This window comes from Capsicum annuum, unplaced genomic scaffold (assembly GCF_002878395.1).
Source record: "Capsicum annuum cultivar UCD-10X-F1 unplaced genomic scaffold, UCD10Xv1.1 ctg2957, whole genome shotgun sequence".
Classification (NCBI taxonomy): domain Eukaryota; kingdom Viridiplantae; phylum Streptophyta; class Magnoliopsida; order Solanales; family Solanaceae; genus Capsicum; species Capsicum annuum.
The window spans coordinates 37,977-52,964 of NW_025836069.1; the positions used below are offsets into that span (position 1 = coordinate 37,977).

The 14,988-nt window shown below is 39.4% G+C and overlaps 1 long non-coding RNA gene across 1 annotated transcript; it reads right to left on the reverse strand.

Moving 5' to 3' along the window:
* Nucleotides 1–10,975: 10,975 nt before the first annotated feature.
* Nucleotides 10,976–14,536, reverse strand: LOC107854047. Its single transcript, XR_007049500.1, has 5 exons — nucleotides 13,564–14,536; nucleotides 13,336–13,474; nucleotides 12,116–12,352; nucleotides 11,571–12,024; nucleotides 10,976–11,431 (listed from the first exon to the last, which is right to left on the reverse strand). It is a non-coding gene; the product is annotated as an uncharacterized LOC107854047 (long non-coding RNA).
* Between the last annotated feature and the right edge of the window lie 452 nt (nucleotides 14,537–14,988).

A 14,988-nucleotide genomic window follows, 5' to 3' on the forward strand; every position in this document is an offset into this window, starting at 1 on the left:
CACGGGAGCCATTCTATATGGCGGAATAGAAATAGGACGAGTGTTTGGCAACACATCAATGCCAAAATCTATCTCCCTATTAGGGGGTATTCCTGGGAGATCTTTTGGAAAGACTTCTGGGAATTCATTCACTACAGGGACTGACTGCAGAGGAAGGTTTCCAACTTTTAAATCTTTTACTCAAATTATATGATACATACAACCTTTGGAGATAAGCTTTCGGCCTCTAAGATAAGAGATAAAGTGACCTCTAGGTTCCACAGAACTCCCTGCCCATATAACTGGTGTCTCATTCGGGAAAGAAAAAGTGACCTTTCGGGTTCTGCAATCAAGTGTGGTATAACACGAATAGAGCCAGTCCATCCTAAGGATGGCATCAAAATCTATCATATCCAGTTCTATAAGGTCTGCCACAATTTTCCTACTATGAACAGACATGACACAATTTCTATATACCCTTCTAGCAACAACAGAATCATCTACAGGAGTAGAAATAGAGAAGGGTTCTACAATAACTTCGAGCTCAAACCTGAAACCAACAGTCACATAAGGGGTCACATAAGATAAAGTAGACCCGGGATCAAGCAATACATAAACATCACGAGAAAAGATTCGTAACATACCGGTGACAACATCTGGTGAAGCTTCCGCCTCCTAGTGGTTAGTCAAAGAATATAACCAGTTGCGACTGCTTCAGGCAGCTGAAGGGGCATCCTTAGGAAAAGGAGCTATAGAGGCATCTTGGGACTTAGCCCCGCCCCCCTCCCCCGCATTTACTCCAACAGATGGAAAATCTCTCTGAAGGTGACCCACTTTGCCACAAGTATAGCAGTTTCTCCCTTCAAACCATTACTTCCCTTGATGATTCCTTCCGCAAACTTCATATTGCAGACGAGTACGCCGCTGCTGGGCCATACTGCCCTGAGACTGTGTACCTAGAGCTTTGGACCGATGAGGAGTCTGAAAACTCTGAGTTTGTCTATCTGTCAGTGGTTTGGGTGCTAGGGCGCTGGCTGCTGAATGTGCATTATTCTAAAACTTCTTCTTCTTCGACCACTTATTACCCCAGTTACCACTCTGTTGATGACTCTGGTTCTGATTCGCAGATCTAGCTCTTTTAGCCTGTCTGTCTTTCTCCTTAGATTCAACAATCTTTTTCTTCTTTTCTTCCACTTGATGCATATGAACGGTCAGTCGACCAAAGTCTAACTCCTTATTTAACATAGCCTCCTGGCACTCAAGTAACAGGTCATCAGTAAGGCTGGATGCAAATTTCCTCATCCGGGCCCTCATATTACTAGTTAACTCTGGTGCATAGCGGGTTGGTTTATTAAACTTCAAAGTGTACTCCTGGACACTCATACTGCCCTGCTTCATATTCATAAACTCTTTCTCTTTGGCCTCTCTCACCTCCAGAGGAAAGAATCGATCAAGGAAAGCTTCCATAAATTTGCCCCAAACTGTGGGCTCAGCACTTTCACCTTTTTCATCTTCCCAGTCGGCATACCACTGATTTGCAACGTCCTTGAGCTGATAGGTTGCTAGCTCCACCCCTTCAATCTCATCCACATAAATCACCTTAAAGATCTTTTCCATCTCATCCACGAACTCCTGTGGATCTTCCTATACCTTGGTGCCAGTGAACTTAGGTAGGTTCATCTTCATGAAATATCCGACTCTAGTAGCCTCAGATATAACAGATGCAGACCCAACATCTTTCGATTGTTGAGCCTGGTAAGCTACCAACTGTGTCAGCATATGAATAAACTATCTGAATTCTGTATTTGAATTATCTCACTGAGCAATTGGGGGATTATTGGCATTAGTCCGCGAAGCCCGAGGTGGACTGGTCGGGACTGGAGGGACTCCCGGAGTAGGGACAAATTCTGGAGTGTGAGCCCTGTTACTGGTCCGCATCCCATGGATGGGACGAATCTTATCTCCCTGAGCATTCTGATCGGCGGTACGACGTGGAGGCATAAATGTGTTTCTATAACACAAGTGATCATTGATTAGGGGACGGTTCAGACTCTGAAGCACGAACTTAAATCACAAAGAAGGGAAATATTTCCTAAACGCCTAGCAGCCTCCTTCTTATAAGTGTGGCGCGCTACACACCCATAAATAAGACTCTACTCGACGCGATTTTGTAGACACCCTGGGACCATGAACCGTGCTTTGATACCAAGTTTGTCACGACCTAAACCAGGGCCTGGCCGTGACGAGCATTTCGAACCATTGAGGCCCGAAACACCCCTATCTGTCTGGTAATTATGCACCTAATTATATGATCAAAGAAATATGGAAAAACACAATAATTCGGAAACATGGTCATAAATATGAAAAGAGACAATAACGGGGAGATAAGGTTCCCTCAACATCAATTATCCTCTGAACAACTGTCTGCAAAAATATCTAACAAATGACTGAAATAATGTCTATCTGAAAACTGGGACAAGGCCTCCATTAGACCCAAAAAATGAATATAAAATAAAAGGACTGCAGGACATAAGACCTTCATAAACATAGAAGGCTCACCACTTGTCTCTATAGCTTTGTCTGAAAGTTCTACTGATTCTCTTGACCCCTAGACTAGGCCTCTGAACTTGAGAGGTTGGAGAGGGGAGGGGGTCAGCACAAAAGTACTCGCACGCAGAGATATCAAAGCAAAACATAATATTTTTAAAAATATAGTTGAGAGCCATTATAAAGAAATTTCGTATCAAATCATTTGAAAGTACATGGGTGTAATGCAATAGTTTTTCTCAACAATAATGAAATGCAACTGAGCTAAGTGGAATACCCTATATAATTTACACCAACTGTCAAACCTAGGTTGCCGCCGAGATTAGAGTATAAGTGAGGGAGAGACACACAAGACCACAAAGCATGGTGTCTCAACCCAAATCAAATATGGTAGTGCACAAGACCACAAATCATGGCTCCTAACCATAATCTCAATTTGGGATTGTATAATATTAGGTACGCAAGACCACAATGCATGGTACCGATATTCCATGTCGGCAAACACGTTCTTCTAGCGATGAGCCGCTTGTGTCTCAAAGGCCTTCTTCGGGCATCCACCTTTCTCATGTAAAATCAATGCATTCAAATTTCATCTTATTCAATCGTATTCTGTAGGGTATCGTCATATCCGACTTGCAAGTCATCAATATCACATCCACATATGCATAATCATGTAAAAATCAAGGTGCTTCATCATTTACAAGTGGTGAACAATATTTATTTCAAATTCATGCTCTCTTTTGTTGATCACAATATAATATGGAATATCGAAACATTAACATGGGAATTTGAAAATAATTTATCATTCATATTTATCAAACTTTCATGGAAAATCTCAAATCACATATGCATGGTTTCAACCATTGAAGTATATAGGCAAACAATTTCCATGACATAAAGAAAACAACTTAGAAATCGTATTGAAAGTGAGATAAAAACCCCCATTTAAAAGCATGCATGTTCATAAAGACTACACCCATGAGATTTTTTTTGGATAACCCCACGTACCTCTATTTCCAAGGATAATAGGTGTTTCTTGAAGCTTGCGGATTGGTGATTCCAAATATGTAATTATCTTTGAAAACCTACGGTCAAATCTTGAACTATTTGGGTTTTTTATTTTGAAACCCTAAGGAGAGTTCTTGAGAACTTTTGATGAAAGAATACGTATTTTGGGGTCCTTGAAACTAAATCTCGTGTTTTAGGGCTAAGTAAGGGTGGAAAAGGACCACTTTGTCCTTAACACGGAGTGTTTAATTCACCAGAATTCCTTACATAGGCGCCACCCATCCCATCGCCTATCTTCACATAGGCGCCACATATCCCATCGCCTATATTCACATAGGCGCCACCTAGGCGCCTAGGCTATCACCTATGCTTTCCAGTGGCCATGGGCGATTGGTTAGGCGTTGCTTATCACTTTGAAGGGCCATAACTTCTTGCTCGGGTGTTGGATTTTAGCCAAATTGGTATCGTTGGAAAGATAACTCGAATACCTATCATTTGACACACAGTAGGCTTCCTAATTCAACATACACGGAGAGTTATGGACGATGGAAGCTGACACACTTCACAACGTTTACTAAAACTTAGTCGATCGAAATAGTTTCAACTCGTCCTTGAGTCGAAGGACCTCTATGGTCTAAATTCAAGCTTAAGCAGATTCACATGCTACACAATAATTTACATGTCGTATTTGAATAGGATTTTATAGCTTCGGGATTAGCAACGCATCGAAATCATGGTTTTTATTCTAGCCCAAAATGCGGGGCGTTACATCTACAATGTAGTGCATAGTTTTTTTTTTTTTTTTTGAAATTGAACGCAGTGCATAGTTTAAAAATGTGCAAACAACATTTAATGTGGCAGGTGAAGCATCAGGTACTGGAAGGAAAATTTAAAATATGGTGGAGGCAAATGAAAGAGGGTATTTGACAGAATGATCAGAGGGCAGGGTGGAACTCCCTCATAGCAAGTCAAATGAAGTTTAAAACTATATAAAGAACATGAAACTAGAGGCTTCTGTATGTGTCCCACATACTTGGCATAAACCATGTGTAAATGAGCACAACAGAATCAAACGTACTGAGACAAAGCAGGCATTTGATTGCAGATCAAATGGAAGAGTCTGCCAACCGACTAGATTTAAGAGCAGCTCTGGTCCATGCACCATTTTGAGGTAAAGTTATATGGTTAAAAATTTGGACGTTACTTAATAAATGCATAAACTGAAAATGAACTGCCCAGTTAAACAAGTGCTTTTTGTAGCTACCCAGTGACAAAAACAAAATGCAGAAAGGTTCACTAAGTATCCAGCTTACTTGGTGAAATATTACACCCATTAGACATTGGTAAAGAAGCAATTGCACTTGAAAATTGCTGCATCATCTTCACTTGTTCCGCAAGCGACCTGTTGAATTCAATTATTTGCTCTTTCACCATCACCTTCAGGTAATATGCTTGAAAAAATTCCTGATTTTCTTCTTCTAGTTTTTGCCAAACTGAAAAATAGGGAGAACGTCACAATGCTAAAGAGTTAGGAAACCGGAATCTCATAGAAGCTGTAAATTGCTACACGCCTGTAGGCAACATTGGAAACAAGGACAAACATAAATAGTCTGTATAGTAAGACAGTATATGTTAGGATCGAAAATCCCGGATAGTTCGGAATTAAACAAAGTAATCGATTGAATACGATAACAAAGATGATAATAACGATAAGTTGAGAAAAATAAAGGAGGCACAAATTTAATGTGATTCGGTCAGTGTGACCTACGTCCACGAGCGGAGAGGAACAACTTCACTATATCAACAAGAGTATAATAGAGAGATTACAAAATTAGAGTAGTCACTCTAATTAACCCAAATATCCCAAGAGAAAAACTCACAAGATCACTCCAAAAGAAAGGGCTCACACAAAGTATTTCCCAACACCAACTCTCTTAACTTAATACTCTAATAGGAAGGAAGAATAAATACAAGAGAATGAAAGAGAACTCTTGTAATTTGATGTGTATTACAATTGAGAAAAAAGGCCTCTATTTATAGAGATGAAAATGGAGACAAGTAGCAACTTTGTTTGAACAAGAAGCAACTTGTTTGAACAAGTAGCAACCTTGTTTGAACAAGTAGCAACTTGTTTGAACAAGTAGCAATCTTGTTTGACAAGTCCAAAAAATAATCTTCCACAAGTATTTGGTAGAAACTTCCTTTGACAAAGCAAGAGTGAATCAAACAAAGGCCACATTATAAATCTCCACCTTGGCCTGAGTTTGGTTAATATAGTAAATTTGCTTCCTCTCCGCACAAGCCCATGTGGGCAAAATCATTCTTCACAAACGGCAATCAAGCTCAAACAAAGCTTGAACTTACTGATCGGAAGAGACTTTGTGAACATGTCTGCAGGATTATCTCTAGTGTTTATCTTCTAAATAGAGACCTTTCCTTCAATAATAGATTGCCAAATAAAATGATACTTGATGTCAATATACTTCGTCCTTTCATGATACATTTGATCTTTAGTCAAGTGGATGGCACTTTGACTATCACAGAAAATAATAATATCACCTTGGTGTGGACTGAGTTCAGCAAATAGACCCTTTAACCATAAGGCTTCTTTGATAGGCTCGGTCACTGCCATATATTCTGCTTCGGTAGTAGATAAAGCTACTATGTGTTGTAATGTAACTTTCCAATTGATAGCACAACCACTAATGCAAAACACTTAGCCAGTCAGTGATCTTCTTTTATCAAGATCACTTGCATAATCTGAGACTACAAAACCAACTAAAGTGTTAGTTTTCTACCAAATTCCAAACATAAATTTGAGGTACCACGCAAGTATCTGAGAATCCATTTCACCGCCTGCCAATGTGCTTTTCTAGGATAATCCATATATCAACTTACCATACTTACTGCATGTGAAATATCTGAACGTGTACATACCATTGCGTACATAATACTGCCAACTGCACTAGAATACGGTACCTGTGCCATATAACTTTCTTCTTTCTCTGATTGTGGTGATTGAGCAGCTGATAACTTAAAATGAGCAGCAAGAGGATTACTTACTGGTTTAGCTTCTTTCATGCCAAACCTTTCCAAAACCTTCTCCAAGTACTTCTTCTGGGTCAAAAATAGCCTGCGGGCTTCTCGATCTCTTCTGATCTCCATGCCAAGGATTTTCTTAGCTGCTCCCAAATCTTTCATTTCAAATTCACTTTTCAGTTGACTTTTCAAATTGTGAATTTCTGTCAAATCCTTAGCAGCAATAAGCATGTCATCAACATATAATAGTAAGTAAATGAATGAACCATCATTTAACTTTCGAAAGTAAACACAACTATCATACATGCTTCTTGAATAACCATGACCCAACATAAAGGAATCAAACCTCTTGTACCACTGTCTTGGAGATTGTTTTAATCCGTACAAGGATTTCTTTAACAAGCAAACATGATCTTCATTTTCTTCAATTTTAAATCCTTCAGGTTGATGCATATGTATTTGTTCCTCAAGTTCGCCATGTAAGAAAGTTGTCTTAACATCAAGCTGTTCTAATTCCGAATCATGCATGGCAACTAAGGCAAGCAAGACACGAATAGAGCTATGTTTAACAATAGGTGAGAAAATATCATTAAAATCAACTCCTTGTACCTGACTATAGCTCTTTGCAACTAATCGTGCCTTATACCCTGCATCTTCAACCCCTGGACTTCCATTTTTTTTCTTGAAGACCCATTTGCAACCAATGATTCCACTTCCTGACGACGGCTTTACAAGAGACCAAGTACCATTCTTATGAAAAGATTCAATTTCTTCATTCATTGCAATCAGCCACTTGGCTGAATCAGTACCAGAAACTACTTCTGAATAATTTGATGGTTCTCCGATTTCTTCAGTTTCTTGTGCAACTGAAAAAGTAAATGCAACATAATCTTCATACCTTTCTGGTCTGAGAATTTGTCTTCTTGGTCTATGTGTTTCTATGGAATACTCATTTGGTTCAACTTCAGAAGTCACAACTTTTGGCTCAACTTTTAAATTTTCAACTGTATTTTGTTCCACAGTTGATGATGAGCTTGGCTCGGAAGGTATGCCAAGCTCAACCTCCACCTGTTCATATACATCATGCTCTTTGTTCTTGGTACAAGAGCTATAAGACTCTTTTCTAGAATGTAACATGGAGGATTCATCAAAAGTTACATCTCTGCTAATTATAAATTTTGGTGACTTGGGATCAGGGCACCAAAGTCTGTATCCTTTCACCCCAGATGCATAACCAAGGAAAATACATTTTTTAGCCCTTGGCTCTAATTTTCCATCATTTACATGAATGTAAGCAGGACAACCAAAAACTTTTAAGTCAGAATAATTAGCAAGTGTACCTGACCATATTTCCTCCGGAGTCTTGACGTTCAAAGGTGCAGAAGGAGCACGGTTGATAATATAAAAAGCTGTAGAGATAGCCTTAGCCCAAAAAATATTTGTCAACCCAGCATTTGAAATCATACAATGGGCTCTTTCCAAAAGAGTTCTGTTCATCCTTTCTGCAACACCATTTTGTTGAGGTGTCATCCTCACAGTGCGATGTCGAGCAATTCCTTCATTTTTGCAAAATTCGTTGAACTCGTCATTACAAAATTCCATGCCATTATCTGTTCTAAGCCACTTGACCTGTTTTCCTGTTTGCTTTTAATCAAAACTTTCCATTGTATGAAAGTTAAGAAAACATCACTTTTGTTTTTCAGAAAATAAACCCAAACCTTTCTTGAATAATCATCAATGAAAGTTAACATATACCTGGCACCGCCTTTAGATGGGGTACGGGAAGGACCCTAAAGATCTGAATGAATGTAGTCCAAAGAACCTTTTGTTCGATGAACTGCTGGAGATTTGAAGCTGACTCTTTTCTGCTTTCTAAACACACAGTGTTTGCAAAACTCCATTTTTCCAATACTTTATCTACACAGTAGACCTTTTTTGCTGAGGATGGAAAGACCTTTTTCACTAATATGCCCCAATCGCATATGCCATAATTTGGTGATATTGGGATCAAGTTGATTTGAAGTGGAAACTGCAGTAGCACCTGTAACAGTGGATCCCAATAAAGTGTACAACGTACCTGATCTGTGTGCTTTCATGATCACAAGAGCTCCTGAAGATACTTTCAAAACTCCACCTTCACCTATGTATTTACACCCAAGAGATTCTAGAGTGCCCAATGAAATGAGATTTCTCTTTAAGCCCGAAACATATCTAACATCCGTGAGAGTTCTCACCACACCATCATGCATTCTAATTCGGACTGTACCTTTACCAAAAACCTTGCAGGAAGTATTTTTTCCCATCAAGACAACTCCACCTCCAACAGATTCGAATGTGTTAAACAAATCCCTATTGGGACACATATGATAAGAACAACCCGAATCCAAAATCCACTCATCATTAGATTTAAAACTATTATTAGTTGCTAAGAATATTGTTCCTTCAGAATCATCAGCAGCTACACTTGCTTCGCCGGAGTCAGCATTTTGGTGCTCATTTTTGTTTTTGTTACGCTTTTCTTTGTTTTTCAACTTATAGCATTCAGAAATGAGATGATCTTTTTTATGATAGTATTTGCACACAACATTTCTAGGTTTAGACTTTGACCTTGATTGAGACCTCTCACTATTTGATTCTTTCTTATTAGATCTACCTCTTACAAATAATCCTTCCCTATGGGTTGCGCTACTTTCCCCAGTAATATCTCTATCTATCTATTCCTTTGTTTTTAAGATAGATTTGATTTCTTTGTAAGAGATATTATCCTTTTCATAAAGCATAGTATCTCTAATATGCTTAAATGATTGGGGTAAGGAATAAGTAATAAGACAGCTTGGTCTTCATCATTAACTTCAGCGTCTATATTACTCAAATCCATAAGAATAGAATCAAAATCATCAAGATGTGAGAGTATAGAGGTACCTTCTACCATAAGAAATGTGTAAAGCTTTTGCTTCAGGTAAATTCGATTTTCCATTGACCTCTTCATATACAAGGCTTTTAGTTTTTCCCACATGCCTTTCGTTGTGGTTTCTGCAGATACTTCATGTAAAACCTCATTTGAGAGATTTAGAATAATACCTGATTTTGTCTTTTTGTCTATGACGGCAAATTCTTCGTCCGTCATTTTTTCTGGCTTCTTCTCCTTTCCTTCCAGTAATGCAATTTACAAATAAAAGACACCAATGGCAGAAGCACATTTAGCATGTGGTCTGCATATGTGAATACTAGAAACAACCAAAATGACAATAGAATGTTTAAGAACCGAAAGACCTATATCAGCAAGTGGTAGTGAGATTATCCTCAGAGGATTCAGCAACAGAAGCAACTACCAACTGAGGCTGAAGGATGACACCCTCTCTTTGTGCATTTCTACGTCCACGCTGTATTATAGAAGTATTCAATTTGATTCTATTTTACTTCTTAATTAACCGTTTTTGTCAAAAAGAATTTGTTCCTACTGACGATTTGTGATATAGATAAATGCATAAATTACTCGTATCAATTACCAAGTACACTGGAAAAGATGTCTGATAAACAAGCAAATAAAAAGGGAACAAGGAAGGCTAGCAGCTAGCAGCTAGCAGCAAAAAGACAAATGGGAGGCCCCCCCGACTAGCTAAGGAGTGGGTGAATGTGGGTCGACGAGGTCATCTGGGTGGTCAAACAGGCGAAACGACGCTAAGAAGCCATTTTTGGGCCAAATCAATGGGTGTTAGCCCATGGTTTCGGGGGTGGGCTCGTGGCTCGGTGGCGTTTTGGGCCGAAAATCAACTGGCGGCCCCCGGCTGGCTAAGCAGCGGATGAGTGTTGGTCGGTGGGGCCATCTGAATGGTCAAACGGATGAAACGGCGTGAACGAACCATTTTCGGGCTAAATTGGTGGGTGTTTGCCCATGATTCGGGGGGTGGGCCACGTGCCCAACAACATTTTGGGCAGAAAATCGATTGGCGCCCACCTAACCCTCTTAGGAGCGGGTGAGTATGGGCTGGCGGAGCCGATGGGGCCATTTGGGTGGCCAAACGAGAGAAACGGCACGAACGAGCCTTTTTGGGTCCAATTCGGTGTGGATCGAATTGCATTGATGAGGCCGGGAGAGTCATTTTCCAAGTCAAACATGTGAAACGACACAAATTGTGAATTTTTTGCAATTTTCAATACATACGATTTAAAAAAAAAAATCTCGTTGAAACTTCTCGAGCAATCCCCCCATGAATTTGGAATATGACTGAGACTCTTATTTGACCTCAAATTATTGTGTCCACTCGGGACAACCTAGCTTACGATACTCCTTGCCTTTTCCCAAGTTTTTACCTCTATCGTACTTCCAAGCGCTCCTTGTCAAGGAGCAACCAGTTCCTTGTTTCTTTCTTAGTTCTTAGGATAATAATAACACACGATAGAAGATTGTAGAAAGGTGTTAGTTAATTCCATTGATGTAAGAATGTTTGGTTTTTACAATTAATGAAGTGATGTCTACAAGTACTTCAAAACTGATGCTGAAACTTCAATTGATATTTCAGCCATATGGTGGACTACACAACATGCATCCAGTAGCGCATCCCTCACATCTATTCCTATTTTTTTCATCTATTCCTTTTTGTTAACCCTCATTTACATAACTAAATCCTATTTTCTTACATCTACTCATGTACAGTATTCTAATCCCCGAGAACCCTCTTCGAGACCATGTTCAGAGCTGAAGACTTGAATCAATGGACCATCTTCCTTCTATTGGCTTTAGAAACTTCCAGCACCCATGCAGAAATGACATTTAGCAACCATGGACTTCCCAGAATAAGACAGCTTGCTTCATCTATTCGCAAAGGACAGACCATCCTTTCTCCTCTTTCTATGCCTGTTAAAAGTAGAGTGGGGGAATTAGGCATGCCTACCAAACCAAACATCACAGGATATTAGACAGAATCTGAGAGAATGAAATGTATCAGACAATTTCTTGCCCATAGAAAAGGGGGCAAGATGTTAGACGAACTTACCGAGCTTTTTTACTGCAACGTTCAACCAGCTCTCAGACACGTGTGAATGATTGGGGATAGTCCGTGCAGAATCCCTTTGGGGAGATGCTTAGGACCCACAAGTGATGACCAAACTCAAACCCAAACCAAATGGGCCATCCATGCAAAATTATAAAGTTTCAAGACTTATTAAAGCTTTAGTAAAAACGGAGAGAACAAAAGGCGCCTCTTCACCAGGATGTATTATAGTAGGCACTATTGTATAACCCTTCGGATCAGGATCTAGGACCATCTCACATGATATCTCTTGAGAATTTACATAGTCTGTCCCACTAACAGATTCATGCAAATAGATGTTATATTCAGCATGTCTACCACGAGTTTTCAGTATCCTCATCCCAATATAGAACATTAGTGAATCATGGCTTGATTGATAATTCCTGAAACCAGCTGTAGTCCTTGAGAAGCTCACACCCTAAAATAGCATTCTGATTAGTTTATTTGATCAACAAAAAGATAAAGCCAATTATTAACGACTCTGTTCCAGATTAATCATGAAAGTGCACCTGAGTTAAGGTGATAAATACATGAATGGGCAAGGAAGCATCAGGACCACTTGCTCTTAGTTGATATTAGGGATTTTGATGCCATGTGTCATAATCCTAGCAACCTCCAGTGCTGTAACCTCTCCATTGACCATGGATTGAGTAGATCATCTCTGGTGGGTAGACACGACAAACATATATAGACCTAAAACGTATTTGGAAATTTTGCCAAGACATCCAAAAAATTCCATCGTTTGCCTGTTTACAACAAAACAACAAAACTTAGTGTCATCCAGTAAAAAGATGTATAAGCATAATCCTTCACACATTTTCTTGATGAACAAAAGGACCAGTATGTGGAAGTGAATCTGGTCAAGCAGGGTTCTCTCATCCCTCCAAAAGTGATTTGAAAGAGGTGTTATTGTCAATTTCTTTTATTTGGCATATTAGATTTTCTATGAAAGTAAGGGCAAAGGAATAGATTAGGGAAGGTGTTCTACCGAGAGTAAGGGCGTACAATTGGATGAACAACAATTGGGAGTTACTTTTTTCTTTTAGAAGGAATTGGGAGCTACTACATAATAAGATGGGGTCACCAGATAAACTATCAGGAGTTATTAAATCCTAAAAGTGGAATTAAGGTGAGAGGTTGGCTATGGATGATTTTAGGCGGGGTATAGGTAGGCCAAAGAAGTATTGGAGGGAGGTGATTAGACATGACACGGGGCAGTTACTGCTTACTGAGGACATAACCCTAGCTAGAAAGGTATGGAGGATGCAATTAGGGTAGAGGGTTAATAGGTTGGAATGAGTTCTTGTTAGTAGATACGATTGCTTTGTTGTAGTCGTGCCAGTAGTCGTAGTGCTATGTGCGCATCTCGCAGTTTCTTGTTCATGGTGTTCTGATAATCTTTGTTATTTTCTGATATAGTATTACTCTGCCAGTGTCTTGTTTCTGATTTTCTCTATTGGTGTGCTATTCAATGTTGTTGTTTTCACTACGCATTTTTATACTGTTTATCTGTCCTGAGCAGGGGGTCTATCAAAAATAACCTCTCTATTTCATCGGAGGTAACGATATGGTCTGTGTACACTTTATTCTCCCCAGACCCCACTGAGTGGGAATACACTGGGTATGTTGTTGTTTGTAAACTCTGGGTCTTAACCAAAGAATTCATTAGGTAAAAACAAAGTCAAAGTCAAAAAACAATAACTTGGAAGAGGGAGAAAGGGGGAGCAACCTGTGGGACAGGTTTAATCTTGTGTTTCATCCTGTCGGTCCACTCAGGTGATGGATCAGACCAAAGGACCATTCCATTCAACTTCATTTTCCCATGGATTCTGAATCTGAACAAGCTTGTGGCCATCAACTTCTCGTACCTGAGAAATAAATATGCAAAAAATGACCGTGTGACTGAAATTTTCTTGGCTAGTGGATAAGTCATAAGATAGAAGGATTGAATTTCCACCTGTAATATTGAATAGGCATGAACCTGAAGGGCTACCAGCTCCTAGTAGGAAACCCTCTTGTTTGAAGCGCAGCAGCTGAGACCAGAGTCTTCCACTTGTCAGATCAATCTGTGCCTCGGCACTTCTCATGTCAATCTCCTCCCCAGAACCTCCGGTGAGGTCTACAAGAGCATTTTGTACAAGTCCACCCTCTAATGCCTCATATGAGCAGTGAAGCTTTGCATAAGCTTTTTCTAACAAGGAGACACATTTCATTACCCTTCCTACTAGTGGAAAATGCTGGTTTACCAGGTGACTCGTATGGAATCCAATCATCTACCACAACAGAGACCCAGTCACCCTATAATAGACATAGAAACATGATTAACTTGATTTAGTAATAACAGGGACCCAGTCACCCTATAATAGACATAGTGACAGGATTAACTTGATTTAGTAATCTTTTAAGAGAACGCAATCATATTTTTGTTTCACACAGGAACCAGTATATAATCGACTGAGGTCCTCTCATCAGTTTAGGATAACAACTTCAAGGAGATTAACATAGAAAGAAATCTGGAAGTCAAACAGAACATGAATGTCAACATTCCAGGTACAGAATTCAGTGAAAGGTACTGTATACATGGATTCATAGCACAATTGATGGGAGAAGTTGTGACTCTGGGAATAGTTGTGCTTTACCCCAAGCCCAGCAGCAGTAAAAAATAAAAGTTGCAGTATTTGCTAAATAAATAACACTATTAGTTACATAGGAGCAGTTCACAGGAAATAAATGATTTTTTTTCACGTAGGTGTACAATGTGAGCAAGGAGAAAGCAAATTTAGGGCAATGACCAGATTGAGGCCCATATCCACACTTATGCTCTAGAACAGAAGGATCACTTTGAATCCAGAAAAGAAGAAAACACACAAACTATAGTCCTCGCCATCCTAATTGACCGACAATTTTTCTTTTCTTACCCAAAAATGGGAAGGTCTAAACTCCTTAGACCACACTTGTAAGCTCACCCAGAAGCTCGAAGAGCTTCCCTTCATTCGCTTCGCGGGAGCCGCAGTCCACTCTTTCCAGTATTTTCCGAAAAACATCAATTAGGAATAGAGAATATATATCAAAGAAAGGTCTAACTGTTGGAATTGGGGAATAATTGGCAAAGAAGAAATTTTGCAAAACTACTTTGCCAAATACCCACTTAATTTCTTTTTGATTTATTTTTTAGGTTTAGGGTGTAAAAAGTGGAAAAAGTGTGGCCCACACGTGGGCCAAGGGACCAATTCATCATTTATACAACTTTACAAATCTAATATAATACACCTAACCCCCTCCACTTATTCCAATATCCAAAAAAAACTCTCTCTCTCTCTCTCCTCTTCAATTCCTAACTCCCGCTTTCAAACAACTTATCCCAAAAACACCATTTTCGTAC